This window comes from Gorilla gorilla, chromosome 2 (assembly GCF_029281585.2).
Source record: "Gorilla gorilla gorilla isolate KB3781 chromosome 2, NHGRI_mGorGor1-v2.1_pri, whole genome shotgun sequence".
Taxonomy (NCBI): domain Eukaryota; kingdom Metazoa; phylum Chordata; class Mammalia; order Primates; family Hominidae; genus Gorilla; species Gorilla gorilla.
In genome coordinates this window covers 31987163-32005897 of record NC_086017.1, presented here as the reverse complement: position 1 = coordinate 32005897, position 18735 = coordinate 31987163, and the positions used below count along the sequence as shown (strand labels likewise).

The following is an 18735-nucleotide window of genomic DNA, read 5'->3' as shown; positions in this document are numbered from 1 at the left end:
TTTTACATCATCAATTTAAGTTATTTGTGTACCTGCAGATGTGAGGATAAAAGAATGAACTATTTTTTTAAACCAGGAAAAATATTACTTAAAATCTTTATCAGCAGAGTACATTAAAATACATCATTTCTCTTTGAGAGTGAAGGAGAAATTTTATTTTTTGTACATACTTAATTGTATTAGGGTTGTGACCTGCAGAAAATTTACTATTTTTGAGTTGTTAGAGTTTTAGAGTTTCTTGATGTGTGCCTTCAGTATAGTTATGTGTGGAAATAGACATCCTTTTACAGTGTATAGGACAGTGGGTTTTTGTTTTTTATTTTTTTGTTCCTGCAGATATTCAGGATTCAGTTGGTTGGTAACACTGCAATTGGTTTGAAATAATGCATATCTTTTCAAATAGGTGTTTTAATCAATAAACTATGATCTGTTAGTACAGACTATTGAGTTTCCTAGTGAAAATTTATGGTTTATTTAATAACTTTAGACTACTTTTTAAAAGTATGTGTTGAATTTATGACTGAATAGATTTTTCAAATAGCACAAAAATATCTTTGGGAAGAAATGGAAAGTTATTAGAAAACATAGAGACATGAAGAGAGGAGGGTGGGCCCGTACAGAGGAGACTTTAGAGAGCTAACTCACTGCAACTTGAGTTACAATATTATATTGTGATCAGATGTTTCATGTTTGATAAATATAATTCATCTAAATTATACTGACCTTTAAAAATGTGAATGAATTTCAATCTCTTCCTATATTTGACATCATAAAGATTTTTAATATAATTTTGTAGTTTGCTTCAAGGTGGCCAAATGATGAGAAGAAAAATGAAAGTACATTCTTAAAGTAGAAATTGCTTCTGCATTGCTTTATGTGTTTTTCATTTATTTGATTTTAGTATGAATGAACTGTAGTATTCTATTGGAAAGGATTTTTTATTTCTTCCAAATGTATGACGTTTAGTTAATTATAGATGTTATTTGTCAAAGAGATATAAGAAACAAAAATTGTGGTCAGAAAGTAATTGAGAACTATTAAATTTTATAGGCATAAGATAAACCTAGTGACACAGGACATTTCTTGATCACTGTTGCCAGCCAGAAACACCTGGCCAGCAATGTCCTTGCTCTGCCTCGGCCCACGGCTTTGGGGCTGGCTCTGCCCCACTGCTGTTTCTGTCATGTGGGCTGGCTGCCCTCTGCTCATTAGAGGGCAGAGGGCCACAGTGTTACAGCCTTCTCTGTACCCATGTTTGGTGGGTCCTGAGCCCTTGTCACATGTCTAAGAAGAATGAGGATATGCTGACAAAGAAAGAGTGAGAAGGGTAGAGAATAATTTATTGAGCAATGGAACACTTCTCAGTGGAGAGGGGATGCGTGGGTGGTCCTCCACCCCCACAGTTGGGTAGTTTCTCCCCCAGTATGGCTGAGTCTAGGGCTTTTATGGGCTCAGAATAGGAGAGCACATGCTGATATATTTGTGAGTGTGCAAGGAAAGGCTAAAGCAAAGGCATCACTCAAAGGTGGGCATAGAAGTGTAGAAAACCAATTAGCAAAGGGTTGGTATTTGTAAAATAGGTAAAGGGTGGGGATCAATCAGAGGAAAGCACACCAGATGGGAAGACAGATTCTCAGTCCAGTCCATGGACATGACTTGTAGCTTGGCTTTCAGGCTTTAAACTGTCTTTGGCTTGGAGGTGGGGTTTCACCAGGGGCCTGCCCCTATCTGCCTAGGCATTTGTCTGCTTCCTACCACTATCACTAGCAAAGTAAGTCATGATTTTAAAATGTATATTTCAGTCTCTACTTAGACTTCTTAAGAAAAATCTATTCCTTACTGTTAACTTCTAGGTGAAACCACCTCAAGTACAGCACGATTCAATTCCAAGTTGTTTTCTTTAAGTTTGTATTGTTTATGATAGCGTAAGCTTTGGTGTTTTACTTCACCTATCTTGATAGTCACAAACCTCTTTTGGAGAAGTAATAAACAATATTATAGAACAAAACTAGAATAAAAGATACATCTTGTTTAGAAACCCAAATCAGAGTTAGTCCCAAGCATAATTTAGAATAGCCAAAGATTTTCAAACCACGGTAGTAGATATGAGTTTACTCAAGTTCAGTATTTTTAAACAATCTTATCAATACACTTAGAGGTTAGCACTTTATTAAAGGCTTTATATACATTTTATTATTCAATTTTTCCTCATAACCAACCAAAGTGATCTTGTTATATTCCTTTTATAGATGTGGACATTGAGGATAACATCAGTTAATACTATGCTGAAGGTGACACAGCTATTAAATAGTTGAACTTGCAATCAAACCCTGGTCTTACTCACTTAAGTATCTGTACTTTTAAAGGCTGTTTCCCGAAATGAATATTCTGTAGAAACTATGCCTTTCTTCATTCAAACAGAGAAATCATTTAGGAGAACATTTAAAAATTAAAATTTTAATAAATTCCTCAAATTCTTTGATTAATATACTATTCAACAAAATATTTATTGCTGGATTTCCTATTCAGATTTTTTCCCCAAGATGTTTTAAGTATCATCATGTTAGTAAGAACATTTTCAGTGACCTATCATTACTAATATTACTAACATGATGTAGGCCACGAGAAACAACCATGATTACTGGGAATACTTGGTCATCTTAGGTCATATCAGTTTGGCCTGAAATTATACTTCAGAGGATGGTGGACATGTGGATGAGAAAAGTCAAGAATGGTAGGATCAGGGCCAAGTCTTGGTGACTAGGAATTAGGGGAGATCCTGGAGCCAAAAGTGTCAATCACATTATCTGAGAAGGTATGATGAATTTGGCCTTAATCTGGGCTGCATCTGTTTTCAAAGATATTTGATCTGGTGTATGAATGTTAAGAGCAGGAATCAATAGAAAGTGATGATACTTGAAGTAGGTCAGAAAATTCTGTAGTAATCCTTAATAGTTAATTTAAGTTTCTAAGGACGCTGGCCTGTGGGATTGGGTTGTGTTGAGGCAAGAGTTGCCAAGAATTCAGTGTGGTTCAAATTTCAGTAAAGCTGAGTTCTGGGGTCTCCTCCTAAGAAAAGACCAGTAATATTTGCTGGAAACTAGATGGAAATAATGGTGTAAAGATTTAATCAACTTCTTAAGCATGAGGAGAAATGCTATATTCCTGTACTAAATCTCAGAGTTATGAAAGCAAACCTAATTCATTTCAAACCCTAACATTTAGTAGGATAAAGAGTTTCTTAAATACTGCCAACTGCCATCAGTAGGTATTTGTAAGTGGGAATACAAATAAAAATATTTTCCCACATGATTTTGCTGAGTATTTTTTGCCTTATCCAGCCCCCTGCCAGGCCACACATTATTTTGCAACTGATCAGCTCCCATAAGATTCCTAGCATAGTAAATTGTCATCTTTCCACAGCCATCAGACCGGTGCTTGACAAAGACCAAACTACTCTGCTTTTTTTCTTAATAGACTATTTTTAAAGAATAGTTTCGTTTTCAAGCATAACTGAGTGGAAAGTAAAGTTCCCATATATCCCCTCCTTCACACACAGCCTTCCGCACTATCAACACCATGCACAACAGTACTACATTTGTTACAACTGATTAACCTACATCAACACATCACTATCACCCAAAGTCTATAGTTTACATTAGTGTTTACCATTGGTGTTGTACATTCTATGGGTTTACAAAATGTGTAATGGCATGTATCCAACATCACAATATCATACAGAATAGTTTCGCTGCCCTAAAAGTCCTCTGTGCTCTGCCTATTCATCTTTCCCTCCCTCATAAACACTGATCTTTTTATGGTCCCCATGGTTTTGACTTTTTCAGAATATGATAAAGTTTGAATTACATACTGTGTAGCCTTTTTATATTGGCTTCTTTCACTTAGTAATATGCATGTAACTTTTCTGTGTCTTTTTATGGCTTGATAGCTCATTCCTTTTTTAGCATCGAACTATCCTGCTTTTAAATAAAAATTATCCAGACACTTTGTTTCCCATAACACAGCCACATGAGGTCCTATGGGTATGTCATACTTTTCTGAGGATTATCAGGTGAAAGGGTGTTGTAATTAAAGCGTTATACAACAGAGGGGAACAATTTATCCACTTGAGATGACTTTTTCCAGGAAGAAAAACTATGAGTGGTTTCACTCAAAAAAAAAAAAAAAAAGTCCCTTTGGGCAAATTGTAGATGATAACCTAGCCCTCTGCCCTTTTTTCTTTCTCAGTTCCCTTTAAAAAGTGTTCCTTTTGGCCGGGCATGGTGGCTCATGCCTGTAATCCTAGCACTTTGGGAGATCGCAGGGGCCAGATCACGAGGTCAAGAGATTGAGACCATCCTGGTAAACATGGTGAAACCCCGTCTCTACTAAAAATACAAAAATTAGCTAGACGTGGTGGCACATGCCTGTAGTCCCAGCTACTCTGGAGGCTGAGGCAGGAGAATTACTTGAACCCGGGAGGCAGAGGTTGCAGTGAGCCGAGATAGCACCATTGTACTACAACCTGGCAACAGAGTGAGACCCCGTCTCAAAAAAAAAAAAAAAAAAGTGCTCCTTTTGTATTACCTGTAGTGTGTAAAGAGGAGTGCTCACCTATAACTATAGGTGGGCCTAGTTATAGGCCATAAATTTCACAAGCGAATTAGTGCTTTACCTTAATATAGAAACATATTATTTCTTCTACCTATCCCCACTATTAAAATGTGCCTTTGCAGGCTTATTGGGAATAAGAAATGAACCCAATTACAAGCCTTACACAGTCATTAGTGGTCATTTGTTTACCTACACAGAAACCAAGCTAAAAATGTTGATTTGTACAAATAATAGATCCTGTAAATTCTTAGTAAGCACATCATTCTTTTTAGGTTATTTAGAAAAAGATATGGGAATTCTTTCATTCTTCTCCTTAAACATGCACAATTGCAAAATGATTGCTTTGAACTTTCATCTTCACAAAATTTTCACCACAATTTAGATTTCAAATGGAAAATAATTAAATATGGTATGTAAAGAAAGAAATAACAATAGAGATTTTTACCTAAATTTATCCAACCTGGTACTTTTGTATTTTTAAGGATGCAAATAAAATAATGCATATGGGATTAATTTTTAGAAGTCATTTAAGGATTGTCTAAACAGGTAAAATATCATTATTTGATATTTGAATATTGTGTGATTATATGCCTTGAGACATAGTCTATTATATACTACAAAAAAACTTGAATAAGCAAGAGCATTATCATATCTAAAATGTTTTTCACATTTCTGAGAAAAATATGTTTTACATATTTACATGTCATCTCACTTATTAAGGAAAATGATCTTCTGAAGATCACAGTGAAAAGCTATCTGATGTATATAAATTAATTAGGGGGCTATTGTTCCTGCAGTTAAGACTAACTTCGGTTTCTGCCGGCGATGTACGTTTTGCAGAAATAAAGGTATATAGAATGCATGTATACCACCTGAATTCATGCTCTGCTAGAATTCATTGATTTAAGAATCTGTGTGATTCAAGAATCTCTAAAGTCCCTCCAGCTCAGTCAGGAATTTTGCCTGCTAAATTCCTCCACAAGCATTGCCTTCAGCTCATGGGAACTACCTCTTCTGAGCTCGTTCCTTCTCTTATAGCAGCCTGTGTCCAATGGCTAGTCAATGCTGAGGTACAAAGTTCCAGCTCCTTGCCTCAAAAGTGGGTGGACATCTCTGAAAGTCCGTTCCAGCTTCAGATTTGCTGATGTCTCTGTTTCAATTCTATCACAGGCTAACCTCACTCTCTACTATGTCCTGCTTTTCTTATGCTTCACAGGTATAGATCTCCAGCCCACTACTTGCACACAAAATCATCTTAGACTCTGCTTCTTGGGAATCCAAATAAGACACTACCAATGATTTTTAAAGTTGTTAAGGAGAATTGTCCTCTCTCTCTGAAGGTTCATCTCTGATTCTGTTGACATGAATTGACCATAGAGAGGTCAATTAACAGATAAAAAGGTATATAAACTTATTAACATGCATAAGCCTGGGAGGCATACAAAATATGATGCTCAAAGGAGAGGCCAAATGGTTGAAGTTTATACCTTATCCTGAGGTTATAGAAAGAATGGCTGCCTACTGGGTAGTGCGAGGGAGGTGGAGTCCCAGGTAATAGGACAGTGAGGGAAGGAAAGCATGGCAGGTAGGGCTGTCTTGTTATGCCTATAAAAAATCTCTCAAGTAAACTCAGAGCTGCCCTCAGAAAGTATAGATGGTGGCCTGTGTTAAAATGTCTCTGTTAGAACTTCAAAATGGTTAGATTTTAGTCTCTTTTTTTCTTTGAGTTAATCTTAGTTTTGGGTAAGGCAGATAAGGGGGGCCTCAGAGAAAGCCTGTTTGCATCTGTTGTTTACTTTACTAATGTAGATTTTCTATACAGATGTAATCCCTCCCACAAAAAGACAGCTTTTCAAAGCTGTTCCTGTAGTCTGTAGCCCCTCTGAATAGCATCTTAAAATATGCCAAAGAAATATATTTTGGGGTAAAATATTCTGGTTTCCTTCAAAGTCTCAGTAAGAAATATGCACAATGTGTTTTATTGTGCAAATGCAACACAATTTAATACTTAACTTTTATTTTCCGTTTGATATCTGTGAGTTAAGGTTTGCCATCAGAAATGCAAAAGAAATGAGAAGGGAACTAGCATCAACTGTTCCAAGTACTTCATATACATCATTTATTGAATCCCAATCAACAATCTTACAAAGTCTTATTACCTCTATTTTGAAAATAACATAGCCAAGGATCAGAGAACCTAACAGACTTGCCAGTAAAGCTGTTTGTCTTCAGAACTGCCCAGGTCTACATTATTGACAACTCATTTAATCTCCCTGGCAAACTTATATTCTACTGTCAACAAAATTATACCATACATTTGGGTATTTTCTTATGTTATTGAGTTTGTCATTCTTAAATCACTTAACTTATATTATTACAGCAAAGCTGATGTTTTCCTTAAATTTTCATCAACAACTCTAACTGCTGAAAATATTTTGTGCCGAATAAAATAGTCATGTAAATAGATCATTTGATAATTCATCACTATATATTCTCTATCATGCCAGAAATGTATCTTTTTCTGTTAGCATACTTTTTTGAAGATGTGAATAAAGAAGTGGCAGAAAGGAATTCTATATTAGAAGTTGACTAAATGTGTTGACTTTTCCATATTCTAGAGATTTCATGATTCACCCTCTCATAAATATTATAGATCTAGGAAACAATACAGACTGCATGACTAAGTTCCTCTTTTAAAAAGGCCTTTGATTTTATATTTATGATGCAATTGAGCTTTACAAATAAAGATTATTTTTCTGCTGCTATAAAATGGTTTAATATATACTGCATACAAATGTATTAATGTAAATTAAAAATCACCAACATTCTATAAAAATATTTACTTCTAATTTTTGTCACAATTCATCAAGAATGCAAGTATGAATAAGAAATATTGTTTGTACAGTTTTACAAGCATTATAACAATGTTTGTATATCACTACATTTTATGATATATATTTTCTAATTACCATAGGAAATTAGTAGTGGAGTTGAGATTTCTAGGTAAGCATTAAGATTTTACTCACATTTGCCATTTTGTTTTCTAATTATGTGATATATTCTATAATGGAAAAGCTTTAACATTATGAGGTATAGAATGAAGTATTAAAGTATCATAAGGGATTTTGTCTAAGAACAGAAATTTGAAGATTAGATTAAGAATGGTTCTTTGATTCATAGCAGCATTTTGAAAGACATATTACAAGGGGCATAACTTTTAGGATGTTTAAACCGTCTATGGCAAATTAATTCAGTTTCATGTGCTCAACGTAGTTTAAGCTGTTGTTAATGCTTGTTGAAGGATTGAGTAACAAGTTGACCTACCGTGGTGGCTTTATTTTATTCACACTATCTTTGTCATATTTGGGTTAATTTATTAAGCCCGGTTTCCTATTTTTATTGGGCTGAAACTGCTATCAAATAATACAGTTTTATCTGCAAGTATTCTAGAGTCTTTTGGTGTTCATTGTTTTGTAGCACATAAATCTAGAGTATTGCTGCCCTTATCTTTGCTGCTAGCATTAAATTTTCTTTCATTTAACAGAAAAGCTAAATAAAATTTTAATTTCTAGTTCTCACTGATCTATTCTTTTTTCTTTCCATTGATTGCCCCAGAAGATATTTAAAGTGTCAGAAGATTTTCAATTTACAAGATTTTCTTCTCCTGCAACATTGATAGTTAATGAAAATAAAATAGCTTCATAGATTTTTATCGTACTTCAGGCCTTGATTTTATGTATATATTTATCATTTATATATAAATTTGTCTCACCTTTTGATCTCCAAGGATGATTTGTGCTTTTGTTGACTGTCAGTAGACAAATTAGAACTTGCTAGAACATTTGTGGCTTCACAGTGATCTCTTTTAGCATAATTTTATTTCATAATGGTAACTTCTTTCTTAATGATACCTTATCTATATCAGTATATGTATTAGTCCATTTTCATACTGCTATACAGAACTGGCCAAGACTGGGTGATTTATAAAAGAAAAAGATTTCACTCACAGTTCCACATGGCTGGGGAGGCCTCAGGAAGCTTACAATCATGGTGGAAAACAAAGGAGAAGCAAGGCACCTTCTTCACAAGGTGGCAGGAAGGAGAATGAACATCACAAGAACAGCATGGAGAAAACTGGCCCCATGATTCAATTACCCCCACATGGTCTCTCCCTTGACACGTGGGGATTGTAAAGATTATGGGGATTACAATTCAAGATGAGATTTTGGCTGGGGACACAACCAAACCATATCAGCATATTATATATTGAAATGCGGCACTTTCCTCATACTTTTCTCTTACCGACCACATCCTTTAGAAGTTCAGCCGAGGGGAGGCCATGAAAAAATGCAGATATTAAATTGTTCAAAAATATATAATAAGACATTCTATTCTTGTTTGACTGAAGTAAATTTCTTTTTTATCATTGAAGGATAAAAATGTAGAAGAAAATGAAAAATGCTTATTTCACTGTGTTCAAATTTGGATCATGTTTCTGGCTTTTGTTACCAATTTTTTTTCACCCTAAAAAGAAAACATGTCAGTTATTTAAAGTTCCAGCCACTGGCTATTTGTTTTACCTGGACTTAATATGAATTCCATTGAAGGGCACCATCTTTTGCAACACAGAGATTTCTTTGTGCAATCTCTATCCCTGAGAAACCCTGTGTACTAGGACAATGATGAGGTTTTACAACCTGAGCCTCATAATCCAGACCGACTCCTGTCTGGAATCCATCCAATAGGTTACTCTGCCCAAAATGAAGTATACTCTAGTTTTTCATGAGCATTGTTTTGAAGAGCTAGATGAAGTGAAAATTAAGGGAAGCCAAAAAAGAAAAGAGAATGAATTAAATTCATAACGTTTAGCTTGGAAATATAATCTATTTGAGATAGAGGAGATTTTCATTCGTGCTTCTCTGCATGTGTGTGCGTGGGAGTGAGTGTGTTTAGGGAAGTTTGAAGAACTTGAAGGTATTGGCAGCTTACAGCACTGGTAGTATGAAATGAGAGTGCAGAATTTTTTTTTATGTGTGAACTTCAAATCTGTTTAGTACACATAGAGCTACCTTGTTTCTTCATCTTTTACCTCTTTCAGTTACTAATCACGTCCACCGACAACATCTTCCAGTCCCTGTGTTTCCTATCTATAATCTTAGGAAAGTAATCACTCCTCTGCTTTTCTAGATTTGAAAGTATAAGCTCTTTAACTTTTGTTTTCCTTCCTTTACATTTCCCCTAGAAGTAATTTTCCCAAGGTAATGGAGCTAGTAAAGGTGAGATTCTTGTATGCATGAATTTTTCTTTCCTGATTTACGCCCTTAACAAGTTATTTTGCATTTTGAGGCCCACGCTTTTGAAACTGGCTTCTGATTTCTATAGATCTACACCAGGCCTGGCACTCCTTCTCTTAACCACCATGTTTTTTGTTTGTTTCTCAGAAACACTAAGCAATGGCATGAATGTGTGTGTGTGTGTATGTGTGTGTGTGTAAGATAGTATTACAGATTCAATTCACTAAATAGTTTCCTTAAATATTAATTTTGAGTTTTTCAAGGAGAGATCAGAAAGTAATTTTCAAAAATAGCAGCCCAGATACATGTCTTCTCTTTCCTTGCTTCCAAAATTGCGATAGTATTTTGTAAGAAACCTGAAAATAAAAGCGAATAGATGTATAGCAGCACTGTGAACTTGTTAAGAATAAAATAGTGAGGGATTTCTGGAAGAGTAAAAGAAATGGGATAAAAATGAGATAAAACACTGGACCTAAACAGAAGTAAGGAAACCTATAAAGTTAGGGAAAAAGCTCCCAATAACTCAGGTTTCCAATAGAACTTCAGAGTATCTCTAAGATTACTCTGAAGTAGACTTAAAATGTGGTATGCATTGTTTAATGGAAATTGTGATGAATTTACTTATGCTAGTGTGCAGTTAGAAGCTGAGATATAACTCACCTGCCCAGCCTAATAGTGAAAATAAAGAACCCATGAATCTGGGGGTTATAAGCGAGACACGTCAGAAAGTGAATGTCCTGATGAGGTCAAGAATAGGAGAGGACAGAGGGAGCAGACACATCTGCTATGAATTTGTTGGCTTTGTAATGTGCGCTGTAATTCCCTCTTTCATCTTACGTCTGGAATCACTTGTAAAGCTGACTTTGCTTACTCACTAATTAAAAAATACGTGAGATTAGAGTTATTCCCAGGGAACTTTTGTAAAGGACATCTAGATTCTATTCCAGTTAAGGTTGGCACTATGTGTGCAGGTGCAAAAATAAAAGCTGGACCATGTATGTATTATCTGTTTACAACTACTTGTATCAGGTACAGTGTTGAAATCAAAGATATGAACAAGTCATATTTTCTACTCGTTTCCAATTTTGCAACCCTGAGAGGAATGAATGTGTGTACATAAATTTCAATTCAATAGTTTACTTGAGAAAAAGTGTGATTTTTACTTCAAGATTTTATTTCAGTGACTCAGTAGAAGTATAAAAAGTTAGAGAATATGTGAACTAATCAATGCATAAGAGGTTAAAAAACTGTAGTTTTAAATGGAGAGTAATAAAAGCAGAATTAATACAAGAATATTTAATTTCCTTAACAAATACTTAATAAACACTTCCTGTAAGGAATAAGAATTCTGACCTAGATCTTATTCTCACTGATAGAATAGCTACATCTGGGGGTGTTATTAAAAAAAACAACAAAAAGAAAGAAGAAAAGAGGAAACAACCTTAAAATTTAATTCCTGTCTTATAGGAGGAAGACAAAGGGTCTGCCAAGCAGATAATAAAGGTATCAAAAATATAAACGATGAGTAACATTTTTCATGCATTTACATTGTTCTAGATTTTATTCTAAAAATTCTGTGTATAATTAATATGATTCTCTTATTTTATGATTTAGATACAGTCATTAGTATACATTATGTAGACCATAAACTAATACAAAGGAAAGTAAAGAAATTTGCCAAAGGTCATGTAACTGGAAAGAGGTAGGGCCAGTCCCTGAGCCTGGCAAGCTGGTTCCAGAGTCCACACTCATATTCATGATGTTACAGTAGCTGTCAGGCCTGGAGACTACCTTGGATTGCTCCTTGATTCAGAAGCCAAAGGAGGAGAGAGCTTCAGAAAAAGAGGAAGTGGTTGTCTACCGTGTGCTGAAGAGTTTTTTCAGAGAGGTTAAAATAGGCGACCTCTGTGGGAGATCTGGAACTTGTAAAATGACAGATTATCTTTGAGAAGCTGTTAAAATGAAGTGGGTAAAGCAAAATCAGATGTTGAGAAGTAGAGTGTTTCTCTGACTTTTGGCCTTTAAAATCCCTGATTCAGAATCACCCTGTGTACTTCATGAAAATTCGGATTCCCTGGGATGCGTTCGGTCCTTTAAACGGGAGTCTACAGTAACATTTAGTTAGAAATAGAGAAAGTCAATAAGGGAAAAAGGGTGAGGAAGAGGAATGAGATGGCTGTGGCTCAGTTTACATACCTCAGTCGGCAAGGAAAAGTCTGCTATGGAGGCATTTCATGACCATCTGTTTGTATTCTAACATGTACTGGGGGAAGACTAATTGCCAGCCCAAGAGACTCATCAAAGTGATTCCTTCTTGTTATATTTTCAGCGATGTTTTAGGGACTGTCATCGATGTACCAGTCATGAAAGCAAGTAGCGCTCTCTCTTTCTCTAAACCTAGCTCTGGTGGTTGTGAATCAATCCTGAGCATTGCAGTTAATTTGAAGAGCATGTAATCCATCTGTGCAGGGGCAGGGGGGCTGTGTACACCACAGTTTGCATCTGGTCTTGCTCTTTTGCTTGGCATTCTGACCATCAAGTTTTAGGACTTCATTATAAAAGAGTGTCCGAGTATGTATACTTTTTCCAAATTACTTCCTTTCAGCAATATTTTCTGTGTTTTTCTTGTTTCTTGTTACACCTTCACTTGAGGATTGTGTCTTCATATGGTGGTAATTTTTTTCCTAGAAGTACATTTACATTTTTAACCTGATAAGTCCTCATTGCACAATTATTAAGGAATGTGTTAATGCCAAGTATTCTGTTATGTCTCCTTTATTCTTTTCCCATACAAGTAACATATGTGTTAGGGTCCCTACTCTAGGATGTCATACATGGGAGTTACTGGGACAAGCTGTCTTTCATATTTTTCTTTTCATTTCATCCTCCATCTAAAATTCAAAGTCCTTGATAAACTGATTTTTGCCCTGGGGTATCTGAATACTATTTTGAATACTCTTAACTTTCCTTATGTGTAATTTACCTGTTATTAACTGTAAATGAGACCCAAATTAAAAACTTTTAACAACAAACTCTTCTATCCTTATTTTAACAAAAATTGAGAAGTGACTGCACTCCATTGTTTTTTAATGAAGACAATATAAGGTTTTGGAGAATCATACATAATTCTTCTACCAAAATCCAATTTTTATGGCAGAAAAATTACAATATTATAAAAGTAGGGACATGTTCTCTTTATTAACTATTTTAACAGGAGTTCTTACATTTGAGACAATCAGGAAAGTGTCAGTATAAACTAATATGTGTTATGTGTGCTCAGTAGATAGTAATTTATGATCATAATCCTGGCAGGCTCTTTTTATTTACTAGTCAAGGACCCCTTTTGCCTAATCACTAACAAAAGTGTCCCAGTGTTTGTAATTCTTGCTATTCTATTTTTATTCCTACTGCCATAAAATATTTTCCTTCCCTTCATATAGAATTTCCTTAAGAAATCTCTTTAGTTCCAGAAAAAATCTTAAGAGTATATAATATTCTCACTAATACAAGCACCAGAGACTATTTTAATTCATTTCATTTCTGATGGAAAAAAAATCAAAGCAGAGACCCCACATCCCATGTGCCTGATTCTGAAATAATTTCTTTACCACAGCAATCAATAATGTGTTTCTGTACTTCTCTCACATAGATCTTTTTATTGATACACAATAATTATAGATATTTACGGGGTACACGTGTTATTTTTATACATTCATACAATGTGTAATGATCAAATCAGGGCAATGAAGAAGTTGCAGTTCTATCAATAATAATATTGTCATTGTCCTTCACATGAGATCAATTTTACAATGATATTTAAAAATCTGCCTGTTCTCCCTTACACTGTTCAATGGCTGCCTTAATTCACTTAATATAGTAGTCAACCACCAAATCTTGTATAATATCAATTTCTTTCAGGTTCAACTACAATCAATTTGTATAATATCATGCTCCTTTTGATATCACGGAAGATGAATGTTTGCTGTTTTCTGCGGAGAGGTGGTGTTATTAGGAATCCAATAGTTAAAAGATTTTAAAATTTAAAACAGAATAAAGTTATCTGAAGTATTCCTGCATTACTTACTCTTATGAGCAATGCCAGAGACTTGTTTATCACATGTGATTTGGGAAGATGTTAGAAATTAAAAGGAGGTGGGCAGATTAGGAGAAAACCGGAAGTAAGACATGAAGTCCCAGAGAGGCAAGGTATGTACATTAAAGAGATTCATAGAGATGCCAAGGCTTGAAGGAGCTTTATGGCTCATACCTCATTTAGGACTCCAGGACTATTCCACTTTGTATTGTGAATTTGTGCAAAGCAAAGAGATCAGACAGAGCTTAATTTGCACTCTAGAGTATTCCTCAGTTGCCTTCTGGCAGAGAGGAGGGATTCAGATTTTCTTCTGTTTTCTTACGTGGTGAAGCCCTCTGTAGCTGAGTTGAGAAATGTTGGTCCTACTCTGGATCCTGGGATGGTAAGAGGCAAGAAAACCCCACCTTCTAGACATGGGTTTGACTTAATGATGCAGCAGAGACTCAGGGTAGTTTGCAGCATCAACATGAATCAATACAGGATGAGGTTAGCCAGGAAAATATCCTATTATCTGATAGAGCTGGAAATGAAATGAGCTTCAATTGTAGTGGCAGGCCTTCAACAATAAACAGGGCAGAATGCCCTTAGCTGGGCACCCAAACAACCACACCCCAGTGGATATCAGCCAGTATATTCCCAAGGACCAGAATTATGAGGCCAGAGATGATCCTTACTCCCAATTCACATAAGGCTTATTCCATATACCAAAAACCCTTTGGGATACAAGAGAATGAAATGGAAAGTAAGCTAAAGGACTGGATGCTAAAACTAAAGGTGATGAGTTATCTAAATGGGAACATGTGAACTAACAGAGGGAGAGAGTGCTACCATGATTAGCATGTTTAAATATTAATCTGCAGCTCTGCTGTCTCCCACATGGTGTGGCAGTAAAAGGTATCCAGAAGTTTCTGTTAAAATGTGGCTGAGGAAGCTGACTGTGAGACCAGCCACACAATTTGTAGGGCCCACTACGAAATGAAAAATGCAGAGTCCGTTGCTAAAAATCTGTTAAGAATTTCAGGATTAATGCCAGCACTTTGGGAGGCCAAGGTGGGTGGATCACTTGAGGTCAGGAGTTCAAGACCAGCCTGACCAACATGGTGAAATGCCATCTCTACTAAAAATACAAACATCATCAGGGTATAGTGGTGGGTGCCTGTAATCCCAGCTACTCAGGAGGCTGAGACACAAGAATTGCTTGGGCCCAGGAGAGGGAGTTTGCAGTGATCCGAGACCGTGCCACTGCACTCCAGCCTGGGTGACAGAGTGAGACTCTGTCTCAAAAAAAAAAAAAAAAAAGAATTTCATGGTGACAAACAGAATTAAAACAGGCACGGGGTCATTCTGAGTGCAGGAACTTGTGCCCATGATTGCACAAACTACAGAGTTTGCCTGATGAGGTTACAGCATCAGGGAGGATCTGGCTCTGTGGACAATGGCCACTGGTGAGACCACTCAGCCCAGCAGGTGATAGGAGACCTAATTGGACCTCAGGGGAACTATAGTACCTAAGAGGGCAGAAGTGGGGCACCATCAGCAGACAGGAGGTTGCTCATTCTCTGTTGGACCATTCCCAAAGCAAGAAAACTGAATATGAGTTCACCAGTCACAGATTTGTACAGCGGAGGTCAGGAAGGGAGCCCAATAACCATGTAGAAAATGGTTGTATGCAGTAGTACACTGGTCAATTTTAACCGTCAGCTCTCCTGAGAATAAAAGCCATGGTTTGTAACATCTCCCTATTTTTCACCATGGCACATTTTAAGCTACCAATGTGTCATCAGGGAAGAGTGAGTAGATAAGAGGTACACACAATTGGTTGTTGAAAACCAGTGCAAGATTTCACCACGTCCCTGGTTGTAAGTGTGGCCAATGGGTTTAGAGTATAGTACAGGGACCCTTATAAGTAGAAGGATATTGTGGTAGACCAAATAATACTCCCCAAAAGATGTATACATCCTAATCCCTGAGACCTGTGAATATGTTGCCTAACTTGGCCAAAGGAACTCCACATACGTGATCAAATTCAGGGTCTTGAGATGAAGAGATTATCCTGCATTATCTGGGTAGGAAAAATGGAATCACAAGAGTCATTTTATGAGGAAGATAGGAAGATCAGAGAGAGAAAGGAGATGTTACTGTGGAAGCAGAGGTTAGAGTGACGACGCCCTTAGGAGATGGAGGAAGGGATCAAGGAATGCAGGTGGCTTCTAGAAGCTGAAAGAGGCAAGGAAACAGATTCTTCCCTTACAGCCCTCAGAAAGAACACAGACCTTCCAACACCTTGATTTCACCCCATAGAATCCATTTCAGATTTCTGACCTCAGAACTGTATGATAAATTTGTTTTGTCTTAAGCCAACAAATTTGTAGTAATTTGCTATAGCAGTGATAGGAGACTAATACAGATACCGTCATTTTCCTAAGTGGTATGAGGTCAAGCAAGTACTCACCCTCCCATGCAGTTGTTGTTGCTCTTTTAAAAGAGAGCAGAGGATAGGGAATACTAAGCATTTGTCTGAAAGTATTACCCAATGCAATTGTTTAAATTACTATGCAGCCATAAAAATGAACGAGATCATATCATTTGCAAGAACATGGGTGGAGCTGGAGGTCATCATCCATAGCATACTAATGCAGGAACAGAAAACCAAAAACCTGTGTTCTCAGTTAGAAGTGGGAGCTAAATGATGAGAACACACAGACGCAAAGAGGGGAACAACAAACCCTGAACCCTACTTGAAGGTGGAGGGTGGAAGGAGAGAGAGGAACAGAAAAAAATTACTACTGAGTACTAGGCTTAGTACCTGAGTGATTAAGTAACCTGTACAAGAAACCCCTGTGTTGCCCAGTTTACCTATATAACCTGCACATGTACCCCTAAACCTAAAATAAAAGTTTAAAAAGTTACTGAGTGAGGTAAATTGAATTTTCTTCTAGCCCTTGTGGTTAAAGGGCTCACGGTGGTTAATTTTATGCCATGGCACCCAGATATTTGGTCAAATATTATTCTGGATGTTTCTGTAAAGGTGTTTATTGGAAGAGATTAACATTTCCATCGCTGGACTTTGAGTAAAACAGGTTTTACTCATAATTTGGGTGGGCCCCAGCCAATCAGTTGAAGTCCTTAATAGAGCAAAGACTGACTTTCCTCAAGCAAGAAGGAATTCTGCCAGCTGACTTGCCTTTAGACACACGCAGACCTTGTTGGTTTGTTTGTCTGGAGAACCCTAAATAATGCATGCATTGAAATTTAATTTGAGTGAATTTGGAACTTCAATGTACACATAATCCGTCAACTGTAGGAATTGCAATCTCCATTCAAACTCTAATTATTCACCTCCTCAACCCACAATGTCTGAAAGAGGCTAAAAGCTGTCTTTCTTGTGGGTATTTAATAACATAATACTCTTGGTTTCCACCTGACATTAGACATTTTCTTTCTCTCTTTCTCTGATTCTTGATTCATTACAGGTAAGTCTTGTTTAGCTGCCAGCATAGTGCTACCACCGTCAGCCAGCATATCCAAATGTGCCTGTGATGTTCCTTCCCCAGCCGCAATGCACTCCAGGGGTGCCCCTGCCCCATGAAACTATCAGAAGTAGAAATGATGTGTGATGTCCTTTCCAGTATTCTCTGTGGCATAAGGGAAGACAGATCCAGAGTTGAGACAAATCATGTTCATGTCGAACACATTGCACTAGTGAATCTAAAAAAGAAGATTTTATTTTATTTCTTAATTCACAGCTTCTCTCTCTAGATAGAAGTCCATGTGGGCTGGGTCTTGGGCCAATCTGAGAATCATCCTTTCTTTTCAACACTCCCAGAATGATTTACTCTCTAGTCCGTTGTGACATAAATTTTCCCAGGAAGCTTGACATTCCCTTAAATAGTCTCCTGAGGAACCCACCCCTATATGCACTCTACACATGATTATATGGGTCTGCATTTTCACATGAATATACATCAGATTAAGCTAAAGCTTCTACTAATTATATATATGTTTAAATTTTATTCTGGTTGCTTCTCAGAATATTAAATATATTTTAAGACATATATGAGTTTATGACAAGCTAGATAAGATATCTTAACTACTATCCTTATTCTTCTGTAATTTAACGTTAGTGGACTAATTGAGTTAGTAGCCTGAAGGAAGAGATTAAAAATATTTATCTTCTTTTTAGTGCTCATTGCAGTGGGTATGCCTTCTACGTAAATACCTCTATTCAAAACCTAGGGGAGAAAAAAGTAGGTATGCATTCCCACTATTAATTGTTGATCTAAAGGGTTTTTTGGCCTATTTTTATATCCATGTGGGTGTTAACCCAAGCATCTAACACTTTGTTTCTTTAGGTAAAATCTAGTATGAATACAGCTCTTTCTCACTGAAGAATGTTTATATAAATAAAGCAAAACTATTCATGTTTTATAAATACACACATATATAACCTAGGAGCCAACTGGCAGTTAATGCCTAGCTTTGAGATGTATATGAGGCCCTATTTGAACATAGAGGGAAAGTTGGAAATATGGACATTAAGAAAGGAGGATCTTCCTAAACTAAGACTTATTTTCCTGTTGCTACTTTGTGTCTAGCTTTTCTAATTATTTCTGGCATTATCTTATTTGCCTTGTTTATTTAATGAGATTCTTGGGAGAAGCAAATGCCGTAATGCAGATGAAAGTACTTCAGCAATCTCTTTTTCTTACGAATATGTGAATTTTAATTCATTAT

At 36.4% G+C, this 18735-nt stretch overlaps 1 protein-coding gene across 4 annotated transcripts in view; it reads left to right on the top strand.

Moving 5' to 3' along the window:
* The window catches only part of ZNF385D (zinc finger protein 385D), a 943735-nt gene that overhangs the window by 203395 nt on the left and 721605 nt on the right, over positions 1-18735 (top strand). The gene's annotated exons all lie outside the window — the stretch shown is intronic.